Source organism: Podarcis erhardii (genome assembly GCF_964252035.2).
Source record: "Podarcis erhardii genome assembly, chromosome: 2".
Classification (NCBI taxonomy): domain Eukaryota; kingdom Metazoa; phylum Chordata; class Lepidosauria; order Squamata; family Lacertidae; genus Podarcis; species Podarcis erhardii.
In genome coordinates, this window is record NC_138498.1 from 74,101,908 (window position 1) to 74,121,442 (window position 19,535).

Here is a 19,535-nt window from a genome sequence, read left to right on the forward strand (position 1 = left end):
ATCTAGTAGTCAGAATCTGACAAATGACTTCCAGCTCTACATGGTGAGGGTTCATGCTCATTCTCTTTGAGAATATAGTTAATAGCTCAGTAGCTTTAATTAACCTTTTAAGGGAGTGAATTGTGACAACAGTGTGTGTGTGTGTGTGTGTGTGTGTGTGTGTGTGTAGCTTGGGTAGCTTGAATGTTTTACAGACTAGTTCTCTAATTGGTTCAGAAATACATGTTATTTCTCTGCCTGATGGTGGGAGGAAAGTATGAAAGCTTTTGCATTTGTCAGACATAATGAAAGGATTGTCTGGTCATATTTTCATGATTCTAGTTTTTAGTCCAGTATCTATTATGTTTAACTACAGTTCATACCTCAAAAACTATTTTCTAGGAATTACTTGCAGTCATATTGTTTGTACCACATGTATGTTTAATGCATCAGGCTTCTAATTTCTGCAAATTACCTCCAGGTTAAATGTCTGCTGGTATATTGCTGCTGACATCATAGATGATCAGTGAACAATCCAATTGCATACAAGGTCGTGAATGAAAGACGTGTTGATTCACCAGATAAACACGCTTAGAAAGTACTCTATTACAAACATTCTGAGAAAATCTTGGAGCAACATTACTGGAAAGTTCCAAAAAGAGAGAGCTAAAAATAATTCCTGCATATTGCATTCTAGGTTTCAATACTACAATACTACCATCTGCTGGTAAAAGTATCTCAGTGTGAAAACAAATAGGACAGATGTATTAGGGAACTAGAACACCAGTTGGGACGTGAGTGCATATGGATAATATATATGGCATGGTCAACTTTCATTTATATTTGCAGTACTTATGTGTGTAGTGCAGGGTATTTAGTGGGCATCTATTGATGTCAATAGGGAACATCCAACTAATTCTGGTGGAGCAGGCTTTGATCGATGAACACATTTTAACCCTAGGTTAAGAACATTTAAATATTGTTTTGTTCTGAGGCACCAAAACGCATGGAATGTCTAGGAATGTCAGGCATCCAGCCAGAAATAACTATAAGAACAGCCCTACTGGCTAAGACCAAAGTCTCATCTAATCCAGTATTCTATTTTCATAGTGGCCAATCAGATGCCTGTGCAACAGCACCTTCCCCTTTTGTGATCCCCAGCAGGGATCAATACTAGTAGCCATTGATACCCTCCATGAATTTTTCTAATTACCTTGTAAAGCTATCCAAGTTGGTGGCCATTACTACATCCTGGGGGAGCGAATGCCATAGTTTAACTATGCACTGTGTGAAGTATTTTCTTTCGTCTGCCCTGAATCTCTCAACATTCAGCTTCATGGGATGACCACAGGTTGCAGTATTACGAGAGAGGGAGAATAACGATCGTCCACCCACTTTCTACGCACCAAATTTTACACATCTCTTATTGTGTCCCCCCACCCCTTACTTGCCTTTTCTCTAAAGCACCATATGCTGTATAACCTGTCCTCATAAGGGAGTTGTTCCAGCCCCTTGATCATTTTGGTTGACTCTTCTTGGATGACATTTTCCAGCTCCACAATAACTATTTTTTTTTTAAAAAATGTTTTTATTAAAGATTTTATTGGTTTACAAATGCACATGCCTTGTCTCTTTCTTCAGGTTGTACAGTCTTTCTTACAAATCAGTTACATTTGTTGTGAGGCATTAGTGTTGAGTACAGGCTAAGGTTGGGGAAGAGGAGGAGGGAGACGAGAGGTGGGGTGGTGAGTTTATATTCTTTTGTATAGAGAACGTGTGTGGTTTTGTGTCAGCGTCAACTGGGTAGGTTCTCTTTCTATCTGTTACATTTCCTTGGTAGTGGGAGGTATTGCGGGGCAGGGTGTGGTTGGTTGTCTGTGGTTGACTGCAGTGGGGTTTGTTTGCATTTGTGTGGGTTGGATCAGGTAAGCTATATTGATTTGTGTGTTGTCAGTGGGTTCTTGTTGTTGTCTTTTGAACTGTGTAATAATAATAATAATTTATTATTTATATCCCACCCATCTGGCTGAGTTTCCCCAGCCACTCTGGGCAGCTTCCAATCGAGTGTTAAAAACAATACAGCATTAAATATTAAAAACTTCCCTAAACAGGGCTGCCTTCAGGTGTCTTTTAAAGATAAGGCAGCTGCTTATTTCCTTCACATCTGAAGGGAGGGTGTCCCACAGGGCGGGCACCACTACCGAGAAGGCCCTCTGTCTGGTTCCCTGTAACCTCACTTCTCGCAATGAGGGAACCGCCAGAAGGCCCTCGGCACTGGATCTCAGTGTCCGGGCTGAACAATGGGGGTGGAGATGCTCCTTCAGGTATGTGATAAAGGGGAGACATACTGGGTTGAAGGTGCCCTCTTTTATTTGTCCCCGTGTCAGTTTCAGTTTATTGGTTAGCTTTTCTAGTAAGGGCGTTTCCCATACAATTTGATACCACCTGCCACTTCTGGAGTTGGGTTGTGGGAATCCAGATTGGGAGGGTTTAGAATAAATAGGTTAGTTTTGGGAGGGTGATCATTTTGATCATGGCTATTTTGTCTGAGAGGGTGAAGTTGGTGTTGTTCCATTTCCTCAAGTCTTTGTTGATTTGTCACCACAGGGGCTTGTAATTGTGGAAGTATAGTTTGTTGAGGTTTCTGGTTACAGTGGTACCTCGGGTTAAGTACTTAATTCGTTCCGGAGGTCCGTTCTTAACCTGAAACTGTTCTTAACCTAAAGCACCATTTTAGCTAATGGGGCCTCCTGCTGCCGCCGCGCCGTCTGAGCACGATTTCTGTTCTCATCCTGAAGCAAAGTTCTTAACCCGAGGTAATATTTCTGGGTTAGCGAGTCTGTAACCTGAAGTGTATGTAACCTGAAGCGTATGTAACCCAAGGTACCACTGTATTTGAACCGCTAGGTACCTGAATTTGGTGCAGCAGACTTTTATCTTTGTGATGCTGGTGAATTCCTTTTGGGTATGTGGGAGGTGGGGGGTGTTGAAGCACATAGCCTCAGATTTTGTAGTTTCCTTGTAGGTCTGACACCATTGCAAATGTGTTGAGTTCTTTAGTTAGGGTGGTTGCTGTGCTTATGGGGTCTGGTGCTGTGACCATCAGGTCATTTGTGAAGAGCCCTAGTTTGTAGGTTTTACCTTTTATTTCCACACCCTTGATATCTGGGGCTGCTCAGAGTCGGATTGCTAGGGGTTCCAGGGCCAAGATTAATAGGAAGGGAGACAGCGGGCATCCTTGTTTTGTGCATCTTTGGATTGCTATGCTACTGGAGTCCATATTGTTAATTCTGCATTTTGTCAAGGCTTGGGAGTAAATTTGTTTGTGGATTTGTAGGAAGTTGGGGCCTAATTTCATGTTAGCAATCAAAGGCTTTAAGGATGTCTAGGGACATGATCATCAGAGGGAGTTTGGTCGTTTTGCTGTGTTCTCTCAGATTCAGTAGTTTTCTAATGGGGTCTGTTATGTTGTGACCAGGGACAAAGCCTGCCTGGTCTGGGGTGATTAGTTTGTGTAGGAAGATTTTTAGGCAGTTAGCCAGGATTGATATGAATATATTGTAGTCTTGATTTATCAATCCCCTCACATTTAGTGTAATTGCTTTTAAGCTAGCCATTTTGTATGTCTATTTTATAGGATGATTCCCTGCCAACCCGTCTGGGTTCTCCTGTGTTTCTCACCTTATATTGTCTATCAAACCTAGTGTGTCGTGCCGACATATAGTGTGGTGGGTGGGGGAAGGGGGGTTAAAATTAGGGATGGGCAGAATATTGGGGGTAGGTTATAGAGACTAGCCTGTAGGTAGTTATATAGGTGTTTGTTTGGGGTAGCTTGGATCATTTGGCTCCCAGCCGGTTGGTCCTGTATCTCAGCTGACATGGATGGCCTTGTCTGAGAAGAGGCCATCCTCCCTTTCGCTTGTGATAGGGGTGGATCAGTGAGACAGTGCCAAGCTCCTTTGGGGCGCTTGTGTTAGGTATAAAGTTTATAAACAATGTCAGTATTGTTAACAACATTATTGGTTTGCTGGGGTATTAGGTTAGGGATGTGAGTATGGGTACGCTCAGGGGCCACCATTATGTTAGTTATTTGTCAGATTTTAGCCTGTTTGCTGGTTGTTTAATTGGGGTTGAGGTGTTGTTTTAGTTAGTATGAGTTCACCTTTTTCTGTTTTCCTACTTTTACTTGCGTATTTTGCTTTTTTCATGTGTGAGGAAGGGGACAGAGAGGTTGGGGGCAGAGGTGGGCTCTATTTTTGTTTGTGTGTTTATTTTTTGTGTATAGTCATTGGAGCAAGGGTTGCGTGTGGTTGGGGTGATGGGTTGTTGGGGTGGGTGGAGGTGGAGAGAATGAAGGAGTGTCATCTGGGTTGGCCTATGGAGGCATGGGGTGGGAGGGGTGGCAATGGTGAGTGTCATCTGGGTTGGTGTTGGTGTGGGAGGGGTCTCTGTAGATAGCAAGGGGGAGAAGAGGAAATAAAAAAGGGGGATTCACCAGTCCATTGTTTTGAGGTAGTTTCTGCGTGCTTCGTTTGTAGTTGATGTTGTACAGTTCTCAATCTGTGGTGTGTGGCTTTAGCTGAAGTTGGTTCATAATCTTGTGTTGTGTGTTTGGCAGGGCTGTTCTGTGAGTGGTACTTGACTGTCTTGGTTTGCATTGTCATGTAGTTTCTGTTGTTTCTTCTTTCCCTTGTTGACTATCGTCCAATCGTTCACTGTATTTTCATTTTGGTTGTTGTTCGGTGGGTCTGATGGTTGCCATTCTGGGGGAGGGTTAAGTCCGAGGTTCTCCAATAGTTGCAGGGTTTCAGGTATGTCAGTGGCTGCTGCTGCATTGTGCATGTCATTGTCAGGATGATGTCACTGGCTCCCAGGAAAGTATAAAGACAAAAGTTTATTACAGTCCTTCTTTATTTCAAACTTTACAGAGTGGCTATAGAACCCAGCCTCTTGGATAATGACATTGTCCCGAATGAATCTCCACCCCCTTTCTTTCCCACTTCCTCATTTGTCAACATCATCACCTCCTCTATGGGTGCTGCTAAGTGCCCCCTGTCTTTGAGCTCTTTGCTCTCCTACTTTTAAGGCTCACTGGGTTCTGGGGGATGGTGGATCTGGAATGCTTTCTAGTGGTAATGTGTCAACCAGCTGCTCCAGCTCTGCCTGCTCCTCATCTCCTATTATTTCCCAACTTTCACCCTCATCTGTCTCTGAGCTATGACCTCCCGTAAACCCCTGTTGTAAATCTATACTGTCTTCCTTTTCCTCCTCCCTGGAAGGGTCAGGATGGGAAGGCGGTCTCCACCATTCCTCCTCCTCTGCCCAGCCCCTGACAGCCATCCATCACCCTGCACTCCCTGAACAAGGAAGCAAGGTGATGAACCATCCACTACTCTGTGCCTCAACAGAAGCAAGGCAACTGCTGCAACAGCATACAAGTCAGCCCACCCCCAGGCCACATACATGAAGTGAGGAAGTGGCATTCCACCCCTTAAGCTGCACACCTTACAAGTGAGGAAGTGGCAACTGCAGAGACTTTGCAACAGGCCAGGCACCCATGAAGGTGTGCTTCTGTTCAAACGAGTCCAGCATTCTAAACAATTGTTTTCTCCAGAATAGGAGGAAACAAGCTTGCTCCATCTTCCATATGAGGGCCCTTTAGATATTTGAAAATGACTATCATATTGCCTCTCAGTCTCCTCTTATCCAGGCTAAACATACCCAGATCCCTCAACCATTCCTCATAAGTCTTAGTTTCCAGACCCTTTATCATATTGGTTCCCCTCCTCTGCACATATACCAGCTTGGCGATATCCTTTTTAAATACTAGTGCCCAGAAGTGGACACAGAACTATAGGTATGGTCCAACCAAGGCAGAATAGAGTGCTACTATTACTTCTCTTGAAGTAATATACCTCTCTTGATGCAGCCTATAATAGCATTAGCTTTTTTTGTTGTTGCATTGCACTGTTGACTCATGTTAAGCTTGTGGTCCACTAAGACCTGTAGATCCTTTTCACATGTACTACTAGCAAGCCAGGTGTCCTCCCCCATCTTATATTTGTACAGCTGGTTCTTCCTGACTAAGTGTAGAACCTTACATTTGTCCCTACTGAAATTCATTTTGTTAGTATGGGCCCAGTTCTCCAATCTGTTAAGGTCATCTTGAATCCTGATTCTGTCTTCTGCTTGTTTCACCAAAGCTTGGTTTAATTTCTAGCTGGCTTTGAAGCTTGGCAAGCGTCTGGAGTGGGATGGCCAAACAAACCAATGATATGCAAGGCTGTTGGGTTCAGACAAAAGTTCACACAAGCCTTTGATCATTAGCCAACAGCAAAGGCTTCAAAACGTGGTTTGCTGCCAGAGAACAACCCATGGGCTGCTGGGCTAGGGCCAGACATTCAAACAAACAGATTACATATCATGGTTACCTGTGAATCAAGACTCAAAGAACTATGCTACAAAAGCTAGAATGTGATAAGCTACTAACACAGTTGAGAGGAACTGATTTAAAGTTTGGAAGTTGTCAAATAAGGGCCTTTAGCAAAATAAACTTTAAATTAATATTTAATTTCCAGACTCATGAAAGATTAAAGAAGAAAGGGAACTTTCGCCTTCTGGGCACTTCTACTTTCCAAATCTTCAAAAAAATAAAAAGTGAACATCAATAAATATAATTCAAATGAGTGAAAAGATCCTATGGCACTCACAACTCCTACGGGCCCATCAACATATCCTTCATCCCTGTCTCACAGGAATCCTTAGCTCTTTGAATCACTATGAGCACAAAGGAAATTACAAAGGGTTTGATTTTTATTACAATAAATATATATCTAAAGGAAGATCTGAGATCTGGATTTGAGGTCACAGCACTATTTGGGGAATACTCCTATGAGGTGCAAACAAATACAGCCGAAGGAACCAGGCTAGTCTTCTCTCTGTTCCCAAGTGGCAATGGTTCATTGCTAACTCAAAGGAATTTATGACCTAGCACTTTTGTTGCTGCAAGAACAAGCTGGGCAGGAAAATGGTAAAATGTTAACTGGCTCAGAGAATAGAGCATCTGCACAAAAGAAAACAATGGATAGATGGATTGGGGATGGAGGTGCCAACCTGAATAAAATATTGGGGAAACCAGGTAAGCCCCACCCCCATAATCGATCACAATACGTGGCACATACACACCATTTGAATGGCAATGCCTATCAACTTTGCCCCTCAAATATTTGGGGGGGGATGAAGGGACTTTGGCCCCTAGGAATTGGCTCCTAGGATGCAGGGGAAGGGCTGAAGGTTGGCCACACCACCAAAGAAACTTCCCTGGTTGCAATCCAAAGTTAGCATTGTTTATCTGTTTCCTGGCAAGATTTTGCAGCAGTTCCCCTCCAGAGTTGGGGGGGGGGGGGCTTAATAAGCAGGTCTGCAACTCGGCTACTGAGAACATCCATGTATCCTGGAATGGACTACAGCCCCATCTTGCCTGATCATTGGGGCTAGAATCCAACAACATCTAGTAAGTCACATGTTAGCTGATCCTGTTATATGCTCTTGCAATCGAAACCTGATGTGCAGATTGAACTCCCCCCCCCACTGCCCCCCACATAATAAGAAAATCCAAGGGACATATAAGAAGCAAGTTTGAATTCAATATGGCAGTGGAAAGAAAGTTAACAGCATCAGTTTTAAGGGGTATTACTTCATATGACCAGACCAAAATTATACAAGCAACTGTGAATACTCATTTACATTTGTATACCTCCTATTTATTATATACTAAATGTACAATATTATTCACCAGTATAAAAAGCCAGTAGTAATAGGTGAAGTACTAGAAACTGGATCTTTGACCTTAACAGAGATAAGAAAAATGTACTACCCTTGCAATATGCTGTAAGGACTTTGTGCTCACCTGAGGAATATATTTTACTGAGAAGAATTGACTTCAATCTCACATTTATCTCAAAGGTTTTTCTGTGAGTTCTCTGGTACAAAAGCAACAGCAGGAATATCTGGGCTTCATCTCATGTTAAAATGAATATATTAACATAAAAAGAGTGCTGCTGGATCAGAACAAAGACTTATTTAGTCCAACATCTTGTTCCTCACAGTGGCTAAGTAGGTGCCTTTGGGAAGACCACAAGCAGGACACCAGTTCAATTGCTCTTTACTTCTATCGCTCTCCAGCAAGTGGTATTCAGAGACACGGTTCTTCTTGATTGTGGAATATACAGCTATCTTGACTAGGAATTGAGAACCTTGTTCTCCATGAATTTGTCTAATCCTCTTTTAAAGCTGTCTATGCTGGCAGCCATCACATCTGGTGGAAGTGAATTCCATAGTTTAACTAAGGGTTATCCATACTTGCTTTTTGCCTTGCTCCTTCCATTTACAGGTCCATGCTTTCAAACTCCATGTCTGAGTTTTTCCCACGAAAACCTGACATTTAAAGCTCAATTGGAGCAAATGACAATTTGGTTTTTCTTCAGATTGCCATTTGCTCTGATTGAGCTTCAAAGATGTTTATGCTGTAAGCCCATGCATCCTATGATTGAGTTTTATATACATATGCGTGTGTCTGTGTGAAAATAAAACCTTATATCCTAAATACACTATAGTCATTAGCTAACAGTTGCAGTTCAGGAGGACTAAAGCTCAGAATGAGCTCAGGCTTGCGAGAGAGGTTAAAAATAATAAAAAGGTTTATTTGGCTATGTTTGAAGCAAGAGGAAGAACAAGCAAGTAGTAAGTCCTCTGCATGGAGAAGGCAGAGAAATGATATTGGGCGACAGACAGAAGGCAGAACTGCTCAACACTTTCTTTGCCTGTCTTCACCCAAAAGGAAAGGAGTGACCAACCTGGTGATCACAGAATATATGATGGAAGGAGGGACCAGCAGCCAAAGATAGGAAAAGAGGTGGTAAGGGAACACCTAGCTGCTTTAAATGAATTCAAATCTCCAGGGTCTGATGAGCTGCACCCAAACGTACTAAAGAAGTTTGCAGATGCAATCTCAGAACTTCTGTCTATAATCCTTGAGAATTCTTGAAAAACAGGTGAGGTCCCTACAGACTGGAGCTTGGCAAATGTTGTCTCCATCTTCAAAAAGGGGGGAAAGAAGACCTAGATAACTACTAACCAGTCAACTTGATGTTAATACCAATAAAGGTCATGGAACAGATAATTAAAGTTGATCTGTAAGCACTTAGAAAAGGATGCTATGATTACTAAGGCCCAGAATGGGTTTCTCAAAAACAAGTCATGCCAGATGAATCTCATTTCTTTTTTTTTTATTCAAGTTATAAGCTTGGTGGATTAGGGGAATGCTGTGGGAGTAGTGTATCTTGATTTCAATCAGTTTTTTTCTTTTCTTTACAAAGTTCCCCATATTTATGTGGAGAAACTGGTAAAATGTGGGCTGGATGAGGTTAGTTAGGTGGATTTGTAGCTGGTTGATCAAACCCAAACAGTGCTCATTAATGGTTCCTCATCATCATGCAATAAATGTGCATTCTGTCGTTTACATCTTTTGTAATGTTTTGAAATCTTTAAGATCATATGTTAGTTTCCTGTTAATTATGTTGCTTTCAACATATACTTTGTATTTGATTTTCTTTAGTAATGTTTTATTCTGGATCTTTTTATTTGATGTTTTAATGCGTCATAAACCAATGAGATTTTTTTTCCCTTAAAAATATAAAGTGGTATAAAAATGAAGCTATTAATAATAATTTTGAATTATTGATCAAGGTATATCACTGACCTAAGTATTAACACCTCATATTCACAAATGATGTGAGAAGGTTCTAGTTTCAAGAGTTGCCTTGAAATAGACAAGTCCACCATTCAGTTTCTCCTACTGCTGCAGCATTCCAACAAAAAAAGCCGCATCTCACTTTCTTCCTTTTGTGCAAAGATTACAAATATAATAGGGATCCTCTCACAGCCTGGAAATACCAACCTTTCCTTCATCTGTACAGGGTTTTTATTTTTTTCCAGTTTCAACAGAATGATTCTAGTAACCTAAGCGAGTGCTCATCTTGTATTTTAAGGAAAGAGGATTCATTAGTACTTGTAACTTCTGTCCTAACCCATATAGCTGCTGATGTGCAGAATGCAAAATCCGGTTTGATCCCCAAGGCATTTAATTGAATTCCCGATGGGGTTTTATGCTGCTCTCATTATCAGTGTCTTAGTGCCTCTCCCATTAGTGCATTAAGCAACATTAACATCTGTCACACACAGTTTGCTTTTCCTCTCATCTCCTCCCCACTGAAGTGGAATTATGAGTACTGGGGAAATGCCCTAATATAAACACACATTCATGTGCATGAGACTACATACAACGTTTTCACTGGCCCTCCTTGTTCTGATAAAAATGTAGCATCATTTGTTCCCTTGTGAAGTTAACATGCTGAACATTAGAAGCTGAAAATTTTACTACGATGTAAAAATCTTATCAGCGCTGATGGACAGTTGCTGTGGAAACGGTAACTTTTATGTCTTCACTGAGCATTTAACCCCCCCCCAACAAATTTCTGCACATTATTTTTGCCTCAAATGGAAAGCATGTCTTGATTAATCAGTATAACTAACTGGTTAATGGCTTCGTTAGAGAGGAAAAACAACACTCCAATTAATCTCCAGTGGCCTTTTCTGTATCTAGGGAGGAACTTGGTTCCAGGGCAGAGGTTACCAGCAGGTCTAGACAAGCAGAGAGGATTCTGCTGGGGTGGGGGAGGCACAGAAAGGCTCGCTGGGGATGTATTGATATTCTTCAACAGTGGCTTTTAGGATCAGTTACTGCTTCGATCAACTGGTTGACAGAGCACAGTTAAATATCTCAAATCTGTCCATCCTTTTCCATTAACCAAGTACAGTAGCATGCCAAGCTGGTCCAAAAGTCAGTTAAACGGATGAAGTGTTGCTTTTAAATAACAGTATAAGGATACAAACATTTTGTACCCTAACACAATACAAAACAAGCTGGGGCTTAGCAAGATTTGTATCCTGTATTGCAAATGCAAAGAGCAACTGAGCACAGCAGAGAGTTAATAACATACCTCATAACTTGACAAGTGATCCCAACCCAAGTGGGATTAGGAGCTGTTGTGCTCAGGCCTTCTCAGGGGCCCAGGCCACTTGCAGCTTTTAAGGCCCCTAGCCTGTGGTGACCCCGTATAGCTGCTAGTTCACATGTAGCCAATGAGGTCACAGGAGCTTGGACAAGTTGTTCTGCATTTGAAAAGTGTCACTTTGGTTCAAAAGTGGTCCCTGCTGTCAAAGCTGCTTTTCTGCTGGGAGAAAAATTGTGTGGTCTCCACCTGTTCTGGTTTTCTCCCCATCCTCTTCCTTTACAAAGAAATGCAGTGGTACCTCTGGTTGCGAACGGGATCCATTCCGGAGGTCTGGCCTCATCCCAAGGAATTCGCAACTGGAGGACCGCTTCTGCGCATGTGCACACGGCGAAACCCAGAAAAATACTTCGGGTTAGCTGCGTTCGCACCCCAAAGTTTACGTATCCAGAGGGATACATAAGCGGAAGTACAACTGTAGTGGGAACTTTTAACATTGCAGTTTTATTCATACTTAAGGGGTCCTTGCTGTCACAGTTTCTAGCATGGGCTCATGCCACAATAACCATAAATAACTCTGAAGCAAGTCCCACTGAATTCCACAAGGATTGTTCCCTGATGTGTACAGAATTGTAGCCTGAAATGGTTAGTCTTGTCACACAGGACTGTTAACAAACGCTCCCTACACTTCCAGACCTATGTGAAAAGATTTATTTCCTTCCCAGTTCATTCATTTCCATGCCTTCTTTCCAGAATTTGGATAAAATGAAAATATACCAGGAGCTGGGAGATTGAGGATTATTAGCCCTAATCTCCCATTATGCATTCTGTGTGGCCTTGGGCCAGTCACTAAACCTGCTTATCCCAAATTTTGAAACTGAGGTAGGGGAGCAGGTTTGAAATTGTGAAAAAATATAGGACACAACCAGGACATTCAGAACTGCAACATTTGGACTTTACATGAAGGTGAATTATGTCTATATTTGCCTGCTGAAAAGATGAGACATAATGTGATTATTAATTTAGTTATCAAATGCACGAATTATTGAGGGAGAATGTCACAGCTGATATTAAGACAAACCCTTTATTAGTTAATAACAACAATATATATATTGTTAACTTTGCCACTCTGAGTGCAGGGCCAGCAAACCTATGAGGTCCACTAAGGGAGCTGCCTCAGGCGGTGAAACCCCACTGGGGCAGCTCCCCATGGATGCTCCACTCACTGGCACTGTGACCAGAGAAGCAGCAGTGGCAGGGGGTCCTGGGGAGCTCTTGCTGCTGCCACCACTTCTCTGGCACCACTGTGGATGCCCCCCCCTGCCCTGCATTGCTGGAGAAGCAATGCCATCAAGGCCACCACCACCAGAAAAGTGGCTTCCAGCGACATCTCAGCCGAACCCAAAAGTCAGTGCTGCCATCTCTTCTCACTTCTCCGCAGTGCCGCTGTAGATGCTCTCTGGCACCACCACAGGCGCCTCACTGCCCGCCCCGAGATGTGAGTAGAAGTGGCAGAGCCACCCCTCCATGGGAGAAGCAGCTTCCAGTTTGATCTTGCTGGAAACCTGGAAGTAGACACTGCCTCTGCTTCTCCTTCCTTCTCTGGTGGGGTGTTGGAGGTGGCAGCTGTAGGGTGAGGCATCATTTTCCCATTTCACCACAGGCAGGGAACTAGGCCAGGCCACCCCTGTCTGAGTCTTTCGCAACTCAGTTCCATGCACATCAAAACTACTGTAGCTGAGAAACTTGCCAAACGCCAAAACATTAACAAGTGTCTGGATTTGAGGCTCCCTTTGAGTTTGAAGCAGCGGTGGGCAAATGACCATCCAGCCCACCCCACCCCCAGGGGCGCTAAGGAAAGCCAACCTTGGACGTCCGTAGGTTGCCAACTATTGTGTCCAGAGCACACCGCTCTTTTTTTCGCTTTCCAAAATAACGGAAGAGAGAGAGACACAGTCGACACAGCTTTGAAATGTGCAAGTGTCACCATCTTGCTTGCTTGCCTTCCGGCATCTTCCTGGCCGTGCCCACTTCCGACCAGCAGGTGCTGCTCTGCTACCATCGGCGCAGCGCGCTGTAGACAATTCGTGTTGTTTGCGTGAACCCAAAGCTACAGAATAAGAAGAGGGTTGTTGTAAATAGCCCGCCCCCTGCTTCTTCCTCGCTGAGCAGTCTCATGGCCCATGAAATCGCTTCGCAGTTGCTTTCTCTCCCCCCCCCCCGCTTTCCAGTTGTCCCCTTTAAAACAAATAAAAAGATAAAAGCCCTGGGAGCGCGGCGATGCAGTTGCAGACTTTGCTCTCGAGGGTGCCGCTGCTCCCTCTCCCTCCCGCCAGGCTCTTTGTTCTCAGCGCAAACTCCGCCACGGAGAAGAAGCGTCGCCGCGAAACAAAGCCGCCGGAGACAGTAGCGCGATTCACCACGACAGCGTGAAGAGCAAAGGGGAGCTTTCTCCCAGGCCAAGCCCTTTGCAGACATGTGCTTAAAGGAAGGGAAAAAAGGGGTGGGAACAGCACCGGCCCCATTTCGCGCGCCTTCTTTTGAACGCAGCGCCCCCCGCCGCCCGGTCCATTTGGGTCGACGGGGAACTCCTGGCTCTTTGCTTCAGGGCGTCGCTTCCACGAAGCTGGCGAGCCCCGGCCGAGCCGCCGTTTCCTCGGCTGCCCCTTTTGCAGTGAGCGAAGCGGCAGCCGAGCCGAGGTTGCTCTCCTCCGCTCCTTGCCTTCCACACTGGTCTTGCCCCGGCTCGCGCTGCCCGGGCTCCGTCCTGCCGCCGCCGCCGCCAGAGGAGCCCCCTCCGCCCGCCCCCGCCAGGTGTCCCGGAGCACGTGCTCTCCTCCCCCCCCCCGCTCCGCACCACTCCCTCATGCCCCTCCCTCCCTCCTCCCCGGCGGGTGCCTCTGCCGGGACCGGGTTGGGCCGGGGAGTCACATGAGCGGCCGCCCAAGTCTGCCCTACGCGGCTCGAGGGAAAGCCTCGGCTGGGCCGCGGAGGTGGCGAGGCGCTGCGCGGCTTCTGGCCCCCATCCCCGCCCCTCCTTCCGTCCCGCTCGTTTGATGGAGCAGCAACGGAGCGACCACCTGTGAGGAGCATGCGCTTAACGCAGGTAATACAACACCCCCACCCTCCCGCCACCGGCACCTCTCGCCTTGCGCTTCTCCAACTGCTCCGCTCCCACGCTTTTGTTCTCTCTTCCTCCGCCCCCACACTGGCCGCTCACCTGAGGAAACCTCCTTTCCTCGGGCTTTGCGACTTCGGTGGGTTGGAGGACTCTTTGCCTCGAGAACTACTTTTCTCCCTGGCAGTGCCAGGCAGGCCAGGACATATTTGTACCTGCGGCTTCCCAGTAGATGGTCCCCTCCCGCTTTCTCCACCGGGCCGCCTCCTCTCAGCCTAACCTAACCTCGTGTGGATATTGTGAGAAATAAAATTGGGGAGATCTCGTCCACCACCGCGTTTTTTTCTCCTGTATGGTCTCCGGGCACATGAGGAGGACACAACTTTGCTAGGTCTGGTCGTTGCTCGGGTGGAAGACTGTGTGGGAACCACGTGTGTACTGCCTTGGGTTTGGTGGTGGAATAAATGTAAGGCCCTAGGAACAAATAAACAACATAGTAAATGGTATTATTTTTATAAGCAGCTCAAAGTAAGGATGTAAAATGGCCACCTGTTCATTGCATGGTGCCTAAACTGTTTGCACCCATTTACATACACGCACACTAGAGATTTAACTTAGAAACCCCAAGGAAGGAGCAGAATCTTGAACACAGTCTCAACTCCAACTAAAATTTTAAAATAACTCCTTCTCATATACTTTAATCATCTAGTCCTAGAAACTTTACTATTTAAGGCTGCAGTCCTAACAATGACTAATCAGAAGTGCTTGCTCCCAGGTAGGTGGAGTCAGGCTTGCAGCCTTAATCTCTTCCCCCTCCCCACTTTTCTTTCTGCCTTCCTTCAGGTAGCTTCAAGGCCCAGAACAAACTCAGTAGATAAGGCCACTGAGGTGTAATTATGACGTTTGTATCCCACCTTTCCTCCAAGGAGTATATGGCAGTATACATGGCTTTCCCCCTTCCCATTTAATCCCCTTGTGAAGTAGGTTAGGCTGAGAGACTGTGGATGACTGGCCCAAGGTGACCCAGTGGGGTTGCAGTCCTCAGCGCTGCCTCCCTGGAAAATAGCTCAAGTAGCTCACCTGTGGGTAGAGCAATGCTCTTTGACCATCCGATGTGGGGAACAATTTGGATTAGGAGTCACATTATTCTGCTGCTGCCTCCTGGTGGGTGGGCACTCTAGGTGGTTGGCATACTGGGGTGGGCAGGCAGATAGAATATCTCAACAGCTGCCAATAACTTACCCAGCCAAGACATGTGAAAGAATGAACAGTCAGATCCCAAACATGTTGCCCTCGTCTGGATATGTGACACGTGTGTGTGTATGCTGTACTGCTACTGTTATTAGTGCTACCTCCCTAGCACATCTTTCCTGGCTCTGTCTTCGAAGGAGGATAGGCGAGGAAAGCTATTGCTTGTTTCACCACTCTTTCAATATGTTAACTAATCCAGATGGTTCCCCTCATCTCCTTGTTGAGCCAGCACTGTTCCCTGACCTTCCTTCATGCACAGGTGAGCTGCTTGGCATGCTACCGTTCCTGTACTGGAATTATTCACCTACTGTATAGCTGTGAAGTTGAGTGTTGTCAGCTGCCTAGAAACAAAAAAATTAATCAAGTGAAGCTTTTTCCATCAGTGTGATCTGAGATAATGGAAAGCAGCACTTGGGGAAACTCTCCAGTACATACCTCTGAAAAGAGATGAGGAGAGTTTTTCAGATTTAAACCTGGCAACTTATTGAAGCCTCCTACACATTTGCTTACTTAGACAAACAGGTAACCTTCTGCCTCGTTTGTTGTCAGAGAGTAGGTGGATTTGGGGTTGTCTAGTCCAGGTGTGGGGAACTTATGACCCTCCAGAAGTTGTTGGACTACAACTCTCACTACTCCTGGCTAATGGCCAAGCTGGCTTTGGCTGATGGGAGTTGGGAGTCACATCTGGAAGTCCCAAGGTTCCCCACCCCTGTATTTAAAGACAGCTGCTTGGGGGTGGCCCGGGTGAAAGAAAGGATAGGGTTCATGGCCCTTCAGTTTCTTCATGCAGAATACTTGTAAAGGTAAAGGGACCCCTGACCGTTAGGTCCAGTCGCGGATGACTCTGGGGTTGCAGTGGTCATCTCGCTTTACTGGCTGAGGGAGCCGGCAAACAGCTTCCGGGTCATGTGGCCAGCATGACTAAGCCATTTCTGGTGAACCAGAGCAGCACATGAAAACACCGTTTACCTTCCCGCCAGAGCGGTACCTATTTATCTACTTGCACTTTGACGTGCTTTCAAACTGCTAGGTTGGCAGGAGCAGGGACCGAGCAACAGGAGCTCACCCTGTCGCGGGGATTCGAACTGCCGACTTCTGATCAACTTCTGATCGGAAAGCCCTAGGCTCTGTGGTTTAGACCACAGCACCACCCGCTTCCCTTCAGAATACTTGTAGCCAAATTTAAATGAAAGATATGTGTTAAAAGTAAGAGTATGGGGATATTTCCACAAGATGTAAGAATCTCCTTCAGCTTCCCATCCCAGTTTTCCCATGCCTGCTGGGATCTTGGGGCATTCTCAGGTAATATCTTCTCCAATCAGAATAGCACCAACATTGGAAGCTGAACAGGAAGCATTTAAATGTTAATTTGGTACTATGGTGGCTGGATTGGTTATGCCATTATTTTGCTACCCTGTGCAAGTACCGACATTACTCTGATCTAACTTGCAGATATGATGTTTACTAAGTTAATGTCCTGTTTACTAAGTATATGTCCTCCCTTAGACACCCATGGTAACTAACAACAATGGCATATAAGAAAAATAAAACACAATATGTTGTCTGCAAAGCACCAGTGTCTAAAAACAGTATCAGTGGGGCTCTTTCCTTGTTTTTCTATCCTCATGGAGAAAATTCACCAGTTTTTAGTGTTGGTGCACTCAAATATCCCAACATTCAGGAGGTCAGAGATGAGCCTTTCTATAAGTTTGAACGCTGTTGTCACAGCCACCCAGGTGGGTCCCAGCTCACGAGAGACCCTACTCCGTTATAGTTTACTTACAGGAAAAGTTTATTGAAGATAATTGCTTCTTTCACAGTTCAGCATTGTGGCTGTACGTCTGTCACGTTAGACCGCCGAAGTCCCCCTCTGACTCCTCCCCTCCTCCACACCAACTTAATAGCCTGGCTCTAGACCACCTCTTCCTCTCCTTTCTTTTCCGCAGGGTCTTTCTGCCCCCCTGGGTTCTCTCTTTCCGGGATTCGCCTGAGGCTGAATCCTCTGCCGCCTCCTGCCCCCTCCTTCTGGCTTTGGGGCCGGGCTCCTCCTCTGAGCTTTCCCCACTTCCGCGCGCCTCTATGTTTGAACTTGGCGCGCGTACGTTGCTTTTGACCTTTCCTTCGTCCTCTATACTGCCCCCTGTTCCACTCTCTACCCTTTCCGGCTGAACACCTTGCTCCAACCCCCTCTCTCTGTTTTCTCCTGTTCCTCCTCCCTCCGAGAGGCTGACAACTCCACCCCCTTTACTCCGTTCCGGCTGAGACCCCTCTGACAGCGTCTGTGCTTCACTGGGCTTTCTCCCCTCCTTTCCTGACTTTTCACAGCTTCTCTCTTCTCCTGCTTTTCGCCTGATCATGCTAGCTCCTTTTTGGGAATCCTCTGACTCACTGCTTAGGCTCATAGATTCCCTTCGAATTCCGTCATCTTCTTCCTCGTCTCTCTCTCCCTCCTCCCACTCGCTTTCCGTCTCCTCTGCCATCTCCTCACTTCTCCCAGAAACCCTGACATCCATCCCCCCCTCGAAGCCCCCCCTTCCCCCCTCCCGGTCGCTGGGTGCAGGTTGAGGGAAATGTGGTTCTTCCTGGGTCGGTTCAGGATACCGGGTGTCCACGTCAATCTTCTCCTCTGGCAGCTCCGTATACGTGTGTTCGAACTCGGGTTCCCCCCCTGAAGGCATCACAGTCTCTTCCTCCCTCACTGCTTCTCCTGGCGCTGCCTGCCAAGGACCTATCATCCACCTCTGACTCCATACCTCCCTTGGCTGATCCACCCACCAATAAGGGTTTGTCTCTCCCCCCCCCAGGCGGGGATCCCTGGTCGGGCTTGTTTTGGGCGTAGAGCCCTCGGGCGAGGAGAAACCCCCGAACGTGCTGCCCGACAAAGTGGGCGTGAAAAGCCAATCATCAAAATACTCCTCGGGCATGGGTTTGTGCGGAAAAATTGCATGAAACTCCTCCTTCAACAGGGGTTCGTCCAAAGCGTAACCCGGCACCCAGCTATTTGCAGAGACTGGAGTGCCTTCCCTGGCGAGAAAATATTCAACTCCCTCCTCCCCCCATCGTGAATCCAGTATCTCTGTGACCTCATTAAGAGGTTCTGGTCTTGGCGACTCCCCTCCCTCAGGCGCCCTTCTACGTGGCTCTGGAGGTGCTCCTGACTCTTGAAACCTGTGTGGGGCTTTGTAGGGAGTGAGCACCGACCTATGAAAGACCGGGTGCACCCTGGAGCCCTCCGGAAGGGCTAGGCGAAAAGCCACCGGATTGATCTTAGCCTCAACTTGATATGGTCCTAGCTGCCTGTGTTCTAACTTCTTTTTGGCCAACGACCTGGCCGGCATCGCGTGGGCTGCTAACCATACCCAGTCCCCAACCTGAATGTCTTCCCCCGCCCTTCTGTGTTTATCGGCTTGCACCTTATACGCCTGCTTTGCCAGCTCCAAATGTCTCCGCAGCTCCTCGTGCACCTCTTGCAACTCTGCTGCAAACTGGTCGGCATTTTGAGGTCCCCCCCCTTCAGGTGCTGTAAAGCTCGGGAAGGTTCTGGGATGACGTCCATAGTTCGCGAAGAAAGGCGTCACCCCGGTGGATGCGTGCTTCGTGTTGTTGTAGGCGAACTCAGCCATCGGCAGGTAGTCCACCCACGCCGCGGGTCGCTGGTTGGCGTAACACCGTAGGTACTGCTGCATGATCGCGTTGACCCTCTCCGCTTGACCGTTGGTCTGTGGATGCCTCGCCGACGTCAGGTTGATCTTGACGTGCAAGATGCCCAGAAGCTTCCGCCAGAAAGTGGAAACAAATTGGCGCCCCCTGTCGGACAAGACGGACTGCGGTAGTCCATGCACTCTGAAGACGTGATCGATGAAGAGCTTTGCGGTCTGTTCTGCCGTCGCCACCTTGGCACAAGGAATGAAGTGCGCCATCTTGGTGAACAAGTCCACAACCACTAACACCGCCGTCTTACCTCTGGAGCTGGGCAGGTCTGTAACAAAGTCCAACGCTACCCTCTCCCACGGTTGCTGCGGTGTCTCCAGCGGTTCTAACAATCCCGCCTGCTTCTGATGCACTGGTTTGGACCTCTGGCAGATATCGCACCTGGCTACGTAGTCCGCCACCTC

General features: G+C 46.4%; 1 protein-coding gene and 1 long non-coding RNA gene across 2 annotated transcripts in view; one reads left to right on the plus strand and one right to left on the minus strand.

The window, feature by feature from the left end:
- Nucleotides 1-1,562: 1,562 nt before the first annotated feature.
- On the minus strand, nucleotides 1,563-3,336 carry LOC309335544. The gene is made up of 2 exons (XR_014153566.1): nucleotides 2,867-3,336; nucleotides 1,563-2,623 (listed from the first exon to the last, which is right to left on the minus strand). It is a non-coding gene; the product is annotated as an uncharacterized lncRNA (long non-coding RNA).
- Nucleotides 3,337-13,983: 10,647 nt separating this feature from the next.
- Nucleotides 13,984-19,535, plus strand: part of MAPKAPK3 (MAPK activated protein kinase 3) — a 79,450-nt gene continuing 73,898 nt past the window's right edge. Inside the window, exon 1 of the mRNA XM_081850494.1 lies at nucleotides 13,984-14,157. The gene's annotated coding sequence lies outside the window, so the exon portion shown is untranslated. The remainder of the gene's footprint in view (nucleotides 14,158-19,535) is intronic.